General features: G+C 38.3%; 1 protein-coding gene and 1 long non-coding RNA gene across 5 annotated transcripts in view; both read left to right on the top strand.

The window, feature by feature from the left end:
• The window catches only part of NRG3 (neuregulin 3), a 427079-nt gene that overhangs the window by 359994 nt on the left and 51885 nt on the right, over window positions 1–15200 (top strand). The window lies entirely within an intron of this gene.
• LOC143160335 (uncharacterized) lies at window positions 1097–1851 on the top strand. The gene is made up of 3 exons (XR_012995363.1): window positions 1097–1232; window positions 1351–1401; window positions 1491–1851. It is a non-coding gene; the product is annotated as an uncharacterized LOC143160335 (long non-coding RNA).

The following is a 15200-nucleotide window of genomic DNA, read 5'->3' as shown; positions in this document are numbered from 1 at the left end:
ACAAGTTTAGAAAGCCAGAATTGGTCGGGGTTTCTCTGTTTTGCTGGGGGCTGCGTTGGGAGGAGGCGCTGGTTGCGTTAAGCGGGGTGTCAGTCTGTAAGAGTGGGTGTATGTCAGCGGTAATGCTGCGTATAACCATTAGCCTGTCACTTTCTATGTGAATGTGTGCTGTGTGTCGCGACGTGCTGATCGGGGGCCACTAGTAAAGTCAAAGTGTTATCTGTGGATTAGGAAAGAGAATTTGTGAAGCCTTAAAAATGGATATTGTGTACGAGCCTCCAGGTAAGTTTCCAGGTAACTCCTAGTGCCGGGTACAAACCTCTCCTGCATGGTGCTGGTTTCAAGAGCAATTGTGCTGTACTGTCACCTCGGGGAGAAGGGATGTGTGCTTCGAGGCCGGATTTCAACCGAGGACACAGCATCTCATCTGCATACAGAGGGGTTTTTGCTGTATTATGTCTCTATGTATACAAATTATGTGTACGTTCTGGTTTGGGATTAGGCGTGTGCCCTAGGTTCCTGCATGGCTGGTGTGTCTCAGAGATAAACACTTTTTATCATGACGTGCAGGTAATTGGATGGCACCAACACTGAACAGACAGCTGTGTATTTAAATGTGACCTTATACCCAGTCAGTCTCATAACCTGCATTTTGAATGTGGTATTTAGGTAAATGCTTCGCTGAGCTTGAGGAATTGTTAAAACTGACACCACAAGGGTATGCTAATGCAATTAGATGACTTGCAGTGTTGAGATTTTACTCTTGGCCTTGTTTGGGCTCAGTCGCGGTTTAACCAGATGCAAAAATATGTAGACAGTGAGTTGTGTATATTGTACGCTACTGAAACAAGCCTAGCAGGACACAGGCGAGATCTGCATGTCAAAGGTGATGGTAGAGACAGCTGCCACACGGCTTGCCAGTGAGACTTTTTATTTCCAGTTGATAGAGGACCTGGGAGGAGGCTTCAAAGTAGTAAGTACAGTCTGGACATGCCCATGAGAACTTGGAATCCATTGTTAGGCTACTAGGGTGGGGGCTTTTATTAGCAGAAGGTTGTTTACTGTGTACTGAAGTTATCTTGCTACAGGAGAAGAGGCTCCAAATGCCAGAGCTGTGCCCTGTTTACGCAGCCACGGTGAATCAGTGTTACTTTGTCCTTTTCCTGCTTGGAGGTGTTACGTAGATGTCAAGTCTCATCCAGTAAATGATGCAAGGATTCGGAAAGCAGAAGGTAAGTATCACAATAAATGTTCCATGACAGTGGTGTGCTTGTAATGTATATTATGGTTGTATAGAAAAATTGATGTTTCTGACAGCAAACTAAATCTTTCTGTGTCCTCTGTGCCTAGAATGAGTAGAGACAGTGTCCTGCCAGTAATTGCTGGAAGCAGAGGAGAAGGGTAAGCAGTGTGGAAAAATTGACAAGGCGCTATGTGAAGCACTAAATTATATTTTCATGTACTTTCTTTTCTTCTCTTTTCTTTTGCAGGAGCTGTAGGATATTGGCACGGGGAGAAGTGCAGAGATATTATTCCTACTCTGGCTGATAGTTTTTAATAAAGTTAATTTTTATGATAAGTGAAAATTGTCTCATGATCCCATTCCCCGTCCCCATCAGCATCAGTTTATCCCCATTTCAAAACTACCCTGTCTGTGCTGAAAATCGCTGTTTGTCCAGTTACCCAGGGTATCTGTCAGTATTTGCTTCTGACTAGACAGCCCAACAGTTATCTTGGAAACACGCCTGAGCAGCAGAAAAGGAGGGGGGAAAAACAAGTAGTGTGTATTAGTGTGCAGGTATTGCTCTTGTATGCTCAACTCTTAACAGCTTAAATAATGACAGAATTGCAAACTGTTGCATGCAGATGACAGACGAGCTTTTTTGTTTAGCAGTGCTGACTTTTCATCTTTCAATGGTAACATTAATCGCCATGAGGTATTTTCATTTAGTACGGGTTCAGAATTTACAAACACCATTTGGATCATGTCCGTGTAGTTTAGTCACTGTGGTTATATTTATTGTATCAGTTACCCAGTAATTCTCATATGAATTAATATGATCCTTTTTTATTTTTGTGATAAGTTAATTATGTACCGCTCTGTGCCTACATTAGCAAGTAAACTCTATTGTAGTAATAATATTACTCTGTGGTTATTCTTTCAGGTCTTTTGGTAATTTTGCATTTCGCATTCCAATAGAAAGGAAAATCAAAATGGAAATACAAAATAATAACCTGGTAATGGAGGAGCATAAAATGTGACAGTATTGAAGTTCTCAGCAGAATTAACTGAAACAATTTAACAATTTTGGGTCTTCACTATTTGACAGTGAAATACCAGAAAAAGAAAAAATCCACGCAAAATAACAGGTAGAGAAGAGCTAGACAAAATGAATTAGACCAAGCAGTTTGTAGAGGAGATGAAAGTGAGAGAAAAGTTTATTTGCAATTAAGAGCATTAATACTTCTATTAGTAGTTTCCTGCACGTTGCTGTTAATGGCTAGGACTGTAAGTTGTTTCCTTCCGTCATTGAAATAATGACCTTCGTCTCCAAAAGTACAAGCTTTTAAGTCATGAAAGGAACATGGAGTTAAATCGGCTGAAGAACTTCCATACTGCAGTGCCGAACGCTGCCCTGCCTGAGCCTTACCTCCGTCCTGTGCGGTGGCCGGCTGCATTTGCAGCCTTCTTGCCGGTCCACTGTGGCATGGGATAAGCACCAAGTTCTTCAGTGCTGTAAGGGCTTAAGTATCTCTGTGCAAGCCAAGACTATTTAAAATGGATGCCTACAAAGACTTCGGGTGTTTTCAGAGTGTTAGTTGACTGGAAATTTTGCGAATTGCGATGTTGAACTTCATAAGAGTTACTTTTGCTCGTGATTTCTGCCTAAAACACAGGGAAGTCAATGGCTATTTCAATATAATTTCCTTTATTTCTAATATAATCTACAGAACTTGAAATCAAGATCAAGTGTGTGGCTGGATTCACATATGAAGTGAGCTTGTCCTTTTCCTGATTGGCTCCAAATCAGCTAAAACTGAAAAACAGATAAATCCCTCAACAGTAGTTACAAAACCTAGCATGTATGAGTAATTTTGTGTAATTGTGCAAAGCTAGGAGTATCTTCCTTTCCTCTCTTGAACTTTCATTCTTCTTCTCCCTGCCTTTTCTCTTTCGTACCCACCTCATTCTTTTCTTTTTTCTACACCCCTGCAGACTTTCCTTTTCCATTAGTTTCATAAATGTACTGACCAATGTAACTTACTCTATTTAAGTGTGTGTTGCTGTTTACAGGAGTAACTACGAACCAGTTGTAAGTATCACAACTGCTCTTTTTAGCTTTAATGGGGAGTGTGACACGCACGCACTGAAGTTTTACTTGTTTATAATGGTAATGTCCCCTCTTGTATCCAGAAGTGATACAGCATTTGAAAAATGGGAGTTGCAATATACACTAACTTGCCCAGCTCATAAAATATGAATGCTCAGAAAATGAAGACAGCACTGTTAATACAGTTAATCAGCTTTAGAAAAACAGAAATATGTATTTATCACTATAATATACACTTGCATGGGATATTAATGAAAAAATACCAGCTACTTCATTTTCTGTATTTATTCCACGCTGTGCTCATTACTCTCATTCAACTAATTTAAATTTGTTTTCAGGATAAGGGCAGTTTGCTTCTGATAAGAAAAGTTTAGCTGTCTTTTGTGCCACGTTTTTCTTTGAGTCTGTAAGGTGGAGTCTGTGCACTGAATATAAAGCCAGCTGTGCTGGAAATTTTGTATGTTACAGTAGACTTAGAGGGTAAACCTTTAAAATTGTTGAGCTATAAATAGTTGCATGTAGTGCATTGTTAGAATGTGTACCATAAAAAAAATAAGACTGTATTAAATTCAAATTAATAACCTGCCTCAGTGAGAATAGCAGTGTGACTCCTGCTAATTTTGCTGCATGAAGTTTCTTTATGCTTCTGTACTTTGGGTAATGTGCTTAAGACAAAAACAAGAAAGTGTCCTCAGTTAACTGTTCATTTAATGAATGATGAAGAGAAAATCACCAAAACAAGTAAACATTTTATTTCAGTTATTTTTTTTTCTTGCAAATCTCTCTAGTGTGCTTTTAAAGGTTCTCTTGCTTGATGGAGAGTCTCTTTTCAAGGTGGGGTAGTACCAGAGTATCTCATTCTTTCAATTAGTAGTGAATCTTGTCTTGACATAAGATGGCTGACCATTAGTGGGAAAAGGTGAGTGACTCCTATAAAAATACTATAGAAACAAATTAAGCCATTTTAAATTAATTTATTCCAAGAAGTGACTTAAGGGTGAACTGGAGAGAAAAGGTGGATGTACTTGTCTTAAGTTATGCTGTTTCTTTGAAGTTAACTAGCTATTCATGTGTTTTTCCCAAGATTACTTATTTTAAGCTACATGTTCTACTCAAGATTTTGCTCCAGTAAGACTAGATTATCTCATAAAAACCTCAACAAAAATATGGCAATTCTATTACTTATGAATGGTTTGCCAAATACGACTAGTCATTTGCGAGAACTACGCTGGAAGGGCAATATCTTACTTCTCAGTATTGGGTCAAAGTTTCTTAATTGACTGTGATGCAATTGGTGTGGATAGAGGACATCTGAAAGGCAATTAAAATGCATGCCTTGTCATCGATGCTGCTTTATTCAACTGTTATGGCAGGTGTTGCTCTGCTCAAGGGGTGAGTAATGCAATGCCGTTGGCTTGCTTTTTCAAGTGATTTGTAATTTTTTCTCTATTCTTTAGGACTTGGTAGTATTCATGTATCAGCTATTTTTATCATTTCATTGCCTCAATACCTTTATGGATTGGATTTAGCAGCTGTAGGTCATGAATCGTTCAGTAATCAACCCGTTCAGTCTGCTCGTTCGTGTGCAGTGAGGACCTAACAGTCCTTGTGCAAAGAAAATTCAGAATCACCTTTAAGTTTGCGGCTGTAACTCTTATTGTGACAAACTGCCTTGTGAATTTAGGACTGAAATGTGCTCCACATACCTTGCTGCACGTCTAGCCTGTGTTCCTGGATTCTGGTGGTGCTAGTTTACCATCTCACCCGTGCAGCAAAAATGGGGACATAGTCTGTTCCCCTTTTTGGTACTGTGAAGAATGTGGTGGGGAAACAGTTCCATTTTTAAGAAGCCCATTCCCTGCCCCCGCCCCCCAAAATATGCTCAGTTTTCCCAATTCTTTTATAAATTAAAGCTTCGATTTAAATTTGTCGAGTTTCTTCTCTCAATAAAGTAGGCTAATAAAAAAATCACAAAAATACCGGTATATGATTCCCTTGTCTTGGAATTATCTTCTCATAAATACGTCACATGATGTAACGTTACTCCCATTCTATACTCCTTATTCTTTACAGTATAAAGGTTTGTACCACAATCGTTTCATTTATCCTTTTGTCATCTTTATTGCTTGCTGAATCTCTTTGATATCTTCATCTTATCCTTCATTCTTTTGCTCTCGGTGTTCGAAAAAATATTGATGCTTGTGTTGATAGCCCAGCTGTGCCGATAGACCTGCTTGCAAGGTCTTCTGCTGTTCAAAGGACTCTGTCCCTCGCTGTCCTTACTCTTGTGTCACTGCTCTTGAGAGAATAGCTTTTTAGCTATTTACTTCCTTTAGGTGTTTTTCCTTTTATTTTTCATTGTTTGGCACGCCTCTGTTTGCAGCCATGTCTTATTCCCTGATTATTTTGGTATCGTTATTACTTCTGCTGTTGATGGTACCTTTTTTTTCCTTACCAAAAGTCTGTAATGTTAAATTTTCTGAATTATTCTTGAGTCCATATATGTGAACACCTGGGTCTATTATTCAGAACTTCTTATTTTATTTCTTTTATGCTAGAGCTTAAAACCTCTTTTGTGATTCAGTAATAAATGCTAGCCTTCAGTTTTTCCAGAGCTCTTTTTGCCAACCTCATGTTTTCTCTCCAAGGTCCCCGCTGTCTTTTAGTTATTTGTGAGGAGCACTGCAGTGCGAGGAGCTACATGCTTGTTAAAATAATATAGAGAATCCCTTCCCTCTTTGCTATCTCTGTCTTTATGCACTAACCTCCCTGTGCAATATGTTTGAAGTGGTTCCTGGTCTATAATATATTATTTACTAGCTATTATATATTATTTACTAGCATACAAATCTTTTTTCTCTAATTCTTAATCTTTTATCTGAGAATATTGCTTGATACTTACTGCCTTTTTAGCTTTAAAGAGGTGATCATTAAAAAAAAAATTTTTCTTTTGCTTTATGTCAGCTGGTTTACTCCCTCGTGTACTGTTCTATTTCTGTTCCCTGCTTGTCTGAAACGTCTCTCCTCTAGAGCATTAGTTGGTGCGCCTGTGAGTTTTCCTGTTTGCTTAAAAAGTATTTGTAGAATGGAAGTCACAGAACCACTGAATAATTCAGGGTGGAACCTGAAGGCCTCTAGTGCAACCTGGTGCTCAAAGCAGGGTCAGCTCAGGTGCCACCAGGCTGCTCAGGCCTTTATCCAGCTTAGTCTTTAAAAACGGGGGACTGCACGTCTAGGCAACGTGTTCCAATGCTTGACTGTCCTAACGGTAAAAGATTTTCCTTATATCTAGTTAAAATGTCTCATTTTAATTTATTGTTTGTGTAGAAATATTCTGGAATTATATATTTTCTACTGCTTGATACTTTATATTTCAAACAAATAATTGCTTATTGATACTCAATTCTCTGCTTATTTAGAATGTTGTGGTTTTGGCAGGTAAAAAAGTATTTAGTCTTAGTTTTGATAGTCCTTTTCTTGCCCTGTCAAAGCTATACTAGTCCTCATTTATTTCTGTCATTTTACTACTAGAAGAAGTATGTGATATAATTCTAAAGAAAAGCTCCCTCTGCAGCTTCGTAATTATCCAGACCTGCAGTATAAAATATTATCAGCTTTATGCAAAAGCAGGTTCTAAAATGAACAAGCTGCAGGACGGTGTTTTAGGTTAGATCGTCGTAACTGAAAAGCTAGGAAGTTACTCTATTTTAGATGTCTTTGCTCATGTCGTATAGGTTTGTGATACAGAGAATTTCTCACCTAGTACCTGATTTCACGTTCAATTCTGTATTAAGGCAAAAATGTGAAGAATTAACTGGAAGTGTTGAGATTTCTAATGGCCAGCAAAGACGAGCAAAGCAGTTTAATGACCTTGACAGTTTACAGAAATAGGGTATGTAATCTGCGTTGATTCCCGATATAAGACCATTTAACAGAGTTCAGTCACAGGAGTACCGGGAACAGTAGGATTCACCATCACTTTATCCATATTCTTCAAAGATCTTTTGGGTCTAGCACAACAGGATTAGAAACTGTTTGAAACAGCTTCAACAATGCAGTCTCATCTTCAAAGAGCCTTAGTAAGAGAGTTACAAACTTTAGAGAATGCCATCAAAATAAGCTTGAAAACGTATTTAAGGGACAGGCCTAGCTTTAAGCAAACACACACTCTATTCCTTAAGTGCCTTTATTGATAGACGTATATTTTTGCAATAGCCTGAATCAGGAGCATAATCATGAAAGGTGGCTTAACATTCAGGACTGACTCATGCCTCAGTGTTGAAAATCTACGATAGGTTCTTTTTTGATTACTCTTATGCTGTTCCCTTTCTAACATTGTCTATATTTAAATTGCTCTAATTGTATTGTATATTCCAAATCTAGGAACTTTAAGAGAATTTTAATAACTTTTAAAATAGTTAAAATGTCTTCTTAGATAGTATTTCTACTTTCATATCTTACTCATCTTTGGGTTTTAGTGAATATTTACATAGCAAATATGACTGTAGTATTATTAAAATGCTTTGCAGAAGATGTTTTATTACATCGTTCTTCTAGACTGAGATGCATCTATTCCATTTTTATGGTGAATGGTGGCAGTGAACAAGCAACTCAATAAATCCAAGTGAAGTTAATGGATTGTTCTTTCTTTTCTGGTGTTTCTATGACGATGCTATCAGCAAAAGGAAGAAAAGACTAATGATCTCCCTTTAGGGACAACTTTTCCTTTCCTACATCATTTTTCATATTGGCAAAACTTCTTTTTAGAACGCTTTTCATAAAGTAAGATGCTTCAAAAGTGTATAAAAAGGCAGTTTGATTATTAACTACGGTTGTTATTTCATTATGTACTTCTGGTAGCACCCAAAAGTGCTAGTCACTTCCCAAAGAAAATAAGGGGCGTGGATGTGTGCTCTGCACTAACCTAAGACACAAATAAACACAAGAGGTAACGAAGCGTGTCAAGTTGGGTAAGACGACAGGATGTAACGTGGCTCCTTTAGGTTGCTGATCTGACTCCCAGTGTGAGAATATTGCAAGATTCTGGGTTATGTTGCACAGATAATGCTCATGAAAATATGCAAATGCTTATGAAGGTGAACATGCTTGGTTTTAACCTGAGATAAGACTGCATATTGGCTATAAGCTTGAGATATTACTAGCACAAGTGAAATAGGTTGCGAGATCAAATGATAGTAACTGAAATGTACTGAAATATGGCAGATGCAAATCTTGACTTCTGAAATACGCTAAGATCACCTTATCAGTGATCACTCCGCCATTCTGCATTGATATTACTTAACGACCCCAGTAATGCCTCCATGTTACACTTCCCCATTCATACCGTCTGCTCTCTTGTTTGCGTTCAGGATGGCGTTGTAATCTCTGGCTTCTGTAGCAGAGGAGGTGGGTAACTCGGCATTCCACTGATGAAGTGAAAGGGTAATGCAGCTTTCAGGGAGTCAGCAGAAATACCAGCTCCAATCCCTTACCACAACCACACTGTAGCAGGAGGATACCTTTATGCTTTGGGACACATTTCTACAGTCATTTAAAAGTGGTATATAAATCAGGAATGCTGTTTTACAGAAGTGATTGATAATCTCTTTTAGTTCATTGTACACTCCAACGGATCAATAGTTTGGTTTTTTTTAACACTCTGCGGCACCCTAGCACTGTGGATTAGCTACTGTAAACATAAGTTCATAATGTGCTCTAGTATCTATTAATAGTGTATTAACTTATGCAGATAAAAGTACAATAGTACAAAAAAATGACCTGATTGAATTAGTTTTTTCATTAACACTGTATTTACTCAAAGAAGTAAATGTGCAAGAAAAATTTTTAGACACTACAAGAGGTAGTGTCTAAATTAAACTAAAATAAAATTTATAAAATAAAAAATGCTAAAATTTCACAGTGCAGTGTGTAAGTGTCCAGTCAACTCCTGAGCAAATGTAAATGTCCTAAAATTGGTTTTTACTTATGTGTAAACAAAAAATAAAATTTGCAAGCGTTTAGAACTGAATGATGATGCCTTCCATGATTTTGTTTCCCAAATTTTACACTACACTAATGCAACAGGTTGCAACATAGCATTATTCTAAAGCAATTATTTGCTGGTACTAATCTAGATCTTCAGTGTTAGAGCTGAGATATGAAAGGAGGAGAATCAGACATTTCCTCTACTGTAATTAATTTTTCAGTACTTTCTTACCTTAATCTATGACATTGACATTTGAAGTCATTTACACTGATAGATTCTCTGAATATGGTGAGAGCTTTTGTGGCAAGTTCTTTTTGCTGGTCATTTCAGCTTTTTTTTCTTTCTCTCTTTTTTTTTTTTTTTTTAATTGAAGAAATATATTATGTAGCAAGTCCATCCAAAACGTAACTGAATTCCTTCTGTAAGTATAGTGCCTTTCTGTAAAGCCTTTTGTTTTAATCGGAGATATTTGTGCTGTTCTCGATGTCCTCCTGACAACGCAAATATAAGTACGTTAACCCTGCCGTGAGGCTGATGATTTGTTTTGGTTTGTTTTCCTGAAGTTCTACAAATCATTTTAGAATTGTTTGATTTCTGTGTCTTCAAGGATAAACGCCGTGTTGAATGGTCATGTGGTCATTTTGATTTCTTTTTTGTCTGCCACAGACTTTGTAAACGTTGCTATGGCCTGGCTCTTCCAAAGTAGCTTCCGTATGGTTATCAGCTGGTGCGGCTGAGTTTGCCGAGCATCTTTCTTAACGAAATGCACAGAGAGGATTTGCATTATAGGTTACGTGGTCTAGATAGTCTTGAGCACTTACAGTTTGAACCGGTATCAAACTGATGATTATTTTAGGAAAAGTGGGTTATGGAAGTAAATATGCTCTGAAGGAAAGAATATTTTTTTGTAAATGGAGGATAAGAAACTTGTGAAATCTGTTCCAGCTGCTTAAAGGGAAACAGTTTTGCAGATTGGAAATTTAAATTTAAAAGAATGCTATCGAATATTTAGGTAGTTTAAAAAAAAATTATTTTCCCCTTAACCACGATAGGCAGTTAAAAGGCAGAAAATAATATGGGTTTTCCTCTTTTTTGTCCCTTTCTGTGTTATATACATTGATTTTTTTCCCATCATTTAACTTGAATGTAAAAAGGATATAGTCATTTTCACTAACGTTATTTTTCATTTTCTTCAGCAAGTGATCATGCATTAAGATCTTTTATTCACTAAGTAGTCTGAATGCAACCGTGTGAGCTTTTTTTAGTTAGCCACCCAAAAAAATTAATCACAGAAGATCATTTAGGAAATCATTTTGGAAACCAAAAGTAACCTTTTATGCTCTCAATGACTGTAATTGTATGTTAGGTTTTGGGTTGGGTTTTTTTAAAGTTTATCCTGTGGTTTGTTAGAGATATTTGATGGTAAAAAAACTCTGCTATTTTCCATCGTACCTGACCTGTCCCATTAGGTGGGAATAGCACGGAGCGATATGTCAAAGGCCGGAGCAATCCTCTGCACGGCGGAGGGCTGCCAGCTAGCAGGCCGTGTTTCCACCAGGTTTAATGAAGAGGTGAGCTGGTGCAGTAGCACAGACAAGAACAGAAGCAGAATTGCAGGCGGGTATGAATTCACTGAAAGAGTGATGGCGAGAAACGGATAAAGAATTTTGCCCGCAGTTTTACTGTCTCAACCAGGAAGAGATCAATCTCTTTTTGAAGAGTTGGGTTCTACTGTGTTCCTGGATATAAATGTGGGATTTCTATTGTGCAGTATGGTACAATGCATGGTGGCCAACGGATCTGAAACTGTTTGTATAGTTAGTGAACAAAAGTCATTTCAGATAACATGTGCTCTGATTTACAAGTTGACTGAATTGTCTCCGAAACGAATATAAGTGATTAAAAAAAAAAAAAAAAATCAAAAACGTATTTTTGTATCCCAGGTACAATAGATTCTAACTTACACTTCTAATAAGAATAATTTCCAAGAAGTAATGTAACTGTGTTTTGTCGATGTAACCTGGCATTCACATCTTTTATCATTGCACCTGTCATTTTACGCTGGTGGGGGATGGAAAGGTTTAACCTGCAAATGCACCTAAATCTTACGAGAATTTGTTAAGTGGCTAAATGTGTATATATAAATGTATATATAAATGTATAACACGTGACTATATTAGATGAAACAAAGCTTAATTCCTGACAGAAAATCTCAGAGGAATCGGTTCTAAAATCAAAAGTTTCATGAACTAAAATATGACTCAAGTAAAATGAAATAAAGTTGTTAATGGAAAATTACTGAACTCACAAATTTTTTTGTCTGTGGAAATACCTAAACCCGCTGTCTAGTGTACAGATTCCTCTTCTATTTTCTGGAATCCTTTCTAGTTTTCTATTTTCCTATTCTGACTTCTATTTTTGCTAAAGCATCTACACACACATTTAATTAAAGTCACATTTTTTTCATCTGTGTTATACACAAAAACACAGAACAATCCCTGTACTGTCATTCTAATCTAACCTACTGATCTAATCGTGCGTCATCTAATGACGCATCCCATTTTGTCCAGGCACAATTATGGCAATTTATGAAAGTACATTTTCCTTCCCTTAAGAATGCTATTAATATGGATGATTGTGTTGTGGATGCTGTGCTGCTTGTTTCTGTTCTCTGAACAGAAAGCAGAAAGGAACCATTTCAGGTCGTCTGCTACTAGGAAATACTACAAAGGAAAATGGTTTCTTACTCTAAATTTAATCATTCTTAGTTAATACGTTTGTTATTACTCTAAAAATCTAAAGTACCACGCAGGTAAGAGGTTATGCAGTTCATTATTTTAATGTTGTTGAATTAGAAGACCTCAGCTCCCGAGATGAACCAGTCACACATAGTCCATTACTAGAGAAAGTCTGATCCTTCCACTGCCTGCGAGGTTTGGCCATGGTGTGATAACCATAACTTAAAATTTACTTCCTTCTCTACAGGTGGAAGGGGCTGGTGTGAAGACAACCTACTGATACAGGGATGCCATTGGATTTATAGAGGACTTTGTAGAAGGGTTTGCAGTTACTTAATAACCGTACCCACCTGCTTTTCGGGGTGCCTTTTTATGCCCCCCATCCTTCCTGAGGCAAAGCGTACATACGCTCAGCAGCTTTCTGGCTTCCCCCTGCCGAATGCAGCTCTCGCCGCACGTAGTCTGTGGTGTAAGAACCGCTTTGGCAGCTGTGCTTGGATTCTTCCCCCTCCCTAAAGAGGCACAAGTGCTGTGCTGAGCAGCTGAGCTGCTCACCCACTTGCCACACGTGCCAGCAGGGTATGTTCACGTGTACCTCCAAGGGTAGGTACACGTGCGGTTTTAATGGTCGGAGTAGGTTCAGCACTCGCAGGTAGAGTTGCCAGCCTTTTTGTGAAAGTGCTGATAGATACTTTCTGGCTCAGCATAACACATCTCCATAACTGCCTGGTAGGGAATATGCACCCATCGCTCCTTTATGACCATATACCCGCCAGTATCTGCCTAGTTTGTCTTAGGTAGGGAGAAAGAAACAATTGAAGCTGTGTCCAAAACCACAGGGGTACCTTTAGAAAATAAGCAAATTCCATTCGGTTTACACTGTTAGTGTTACGCTTGGTGTTTTCAAGAGCATTTATTATGAATACAGTGAAGAAATAATGTTCTGTCGTCCAAAATACTGTGTATGATATGTCGAGCCCTTCTCTTTGCTGCTGTGCCTTTCTGCACCTACTGCTAAATTGCTGCTTTTTAGGGAGGAGACAAGTAGTGTCTGAAAAACACTGTTGTCTGCTGGATTGCTTCCCAGGGTTGTTTGCTCAGCATGGAGCACGATGGATCGGGGTCGTAAAATGCTGTAATCCCTCCTGTTGACCCATGTTTGTACGCCAAATCGATTAGGACAGAAGCTGATGTAGGCAGGAATGGTAAAGTTAAAAACAGAGGGGAAAGCCCAGCGCCTCTTCAAGAAAACAAGGAGAAACCAATTCGGTGTTGGTTAGGAGGCAGCGTATTCAGCTGGAAAAGGCAGCAGTGATCCTGTGAAACGTTGTGATTCTGTTGTTGTAGAGGAAAAGGGTTTGTTTCTTGTGGTTACCCTAAAAGCCAAGTCTGGGAATGAAGGCTCTCACGGCAAAAATGAAGGCAGGAGTTTTGCTGAGGAAAAAATTCACTAAGTGTTACAGCCAGTCTGCTTCCGAGTCAGAAAATCAGTGTCGATCTGGAGGAAAGCATCAATAAAATGTGCCTTTACGTGAATGATCAGGAGACAAATGAAGGTTGTTCTAGTGTGGTTGGTGACCTGTTGTATGTTGAACCACTTCTGCAAGTTTCTGCTTTTGCAAACACGAGGAATGTTTTTTCTGGCTGTTCTGTAGGTGAGATAGGAGCGTCTGATTCGGAGCAGTTCATGGCTTTGCACACTACCTAGTAGATGTACCATTGCTAAGTTTCATATTGGGATTTAATTAATTTTGCTTTTCATGTGATAGTATTTCTTACTTGTGCATATTTTTATAGGCATTTCTGTTATTGAAAACAAACTCATATTTTTTCCTTATTTAATTTCCCTGACATTATGCATTCTTTTATTTAGATTTCCAGTTTGCCCAGGTAAAACTCTTATATACCCCCTTGTACTACAGTTTTAACACAATCTAAGAATATCATCATTATTTATTGGGCTTTATTAATGGATAAGTATGCTGAACATCTACTAGAAGGCTATATAGGTTTTTAACATACAAGATTATTGTGTTATATAATTCAAAGCCATAAGAGCCGTCCAGTTTTAAGGGGAGATGTAAACTTCATCACTCCTCTCCATGTCTTCCACAGAAAATAGTCGATGTTATGCACATTTTGGAACATACCACTAGCTTGCCTGTTTCAACAACAGCAGATGACCAGGCACTGACCCCAAACTACTCATCGAAGTAAAATTTCCAAGCTGACATTGAATCAGAGTTGGTTTAGATATGGAAAGAATATAGCATGTAAGAACTGTAACACTGTAGAAGAAGTTGTAATAGAGGAGATACTAGGGAAACCATTTATCTGCTTATCCATCGCGGGTGACTTGTAGGGTGAAAGCATGCTACGTGGCGCATAGAGCACAAACTGTGTGGTACTTGCAGCATGAAGGAATGAAGCGATATCTAAAGAAACAAATACAGAAAATATTAAGTGAATTAATCTTGCTTATAAGAAGTGCCATGAACCTTCTCTGTAGAGAGATGTGCATCACCGTAGAAAGTACCGCTTGAATTTAACAGGAAGATTTTGCTATTGACACTGGGAGAAGGCTTGGTAAATACTCGCTTCAACAGAGCTATGCTCACTTGCTCCCTTTGAGGACCTGCCCCTCTTATTTTAATTAAAAAGCAGCAGACAAAATCTGATCATGCAGAGCCTGCTCCATACCAAAGCCAGAGTCAAAATGAATCCTTCATGCTCCGCGTAAAACTGGATTGAGCGGCTGTGTCAGGTAACCAGATCTTCTGCAGCACGCTCTGAAAGGCACTGCCATGGGAAGAGCGTCTCAGAAGATTGTGAAAAGGCAGCGAAAGAAGCAACTACAGCATTCATTTTTCCCTTTTATTGCCTGAGTCGTGCCAGAAATGTTGTTAGTGAGCAACATTTAATTAAACTGTTATCAACTTAACTTTGGAGTATTTCATAATCTCACCCTTGGCATTGTCTTTTTATTAGGAAAAGGCTTAAGTGACTATGAAATATAATGAAAAGCCATGGGGAGAGCTTGCACACAACGAAGCTGCTAATCCGTCGGAGACTTGTGTGGGAAACTTTCATTTTTCAGTGATAGGACAGAGCTTTGAAGGTTATCAGGAGCTTTTATCTTCTAGT

The sequence above is a fragment of the Aptenodytes patagonicus genome, chromosome 5 (genome assembly GCF_965638725.1).
Source record: "Aptenodytes patagonicus chromosome 5, bAptPat1.pri.cur, whole genome shotgun sequence".
NCBI classification, from domain to species: Eukaryota; Metazoa; Chordata; class Aves; order Sphenisciformes; family Spheniscidae; genus Aptenodytes; species Aptenodytes patagonicus.
This window is presented reverse-complemented; position numbering and strand designations above follow the sequence as displayed.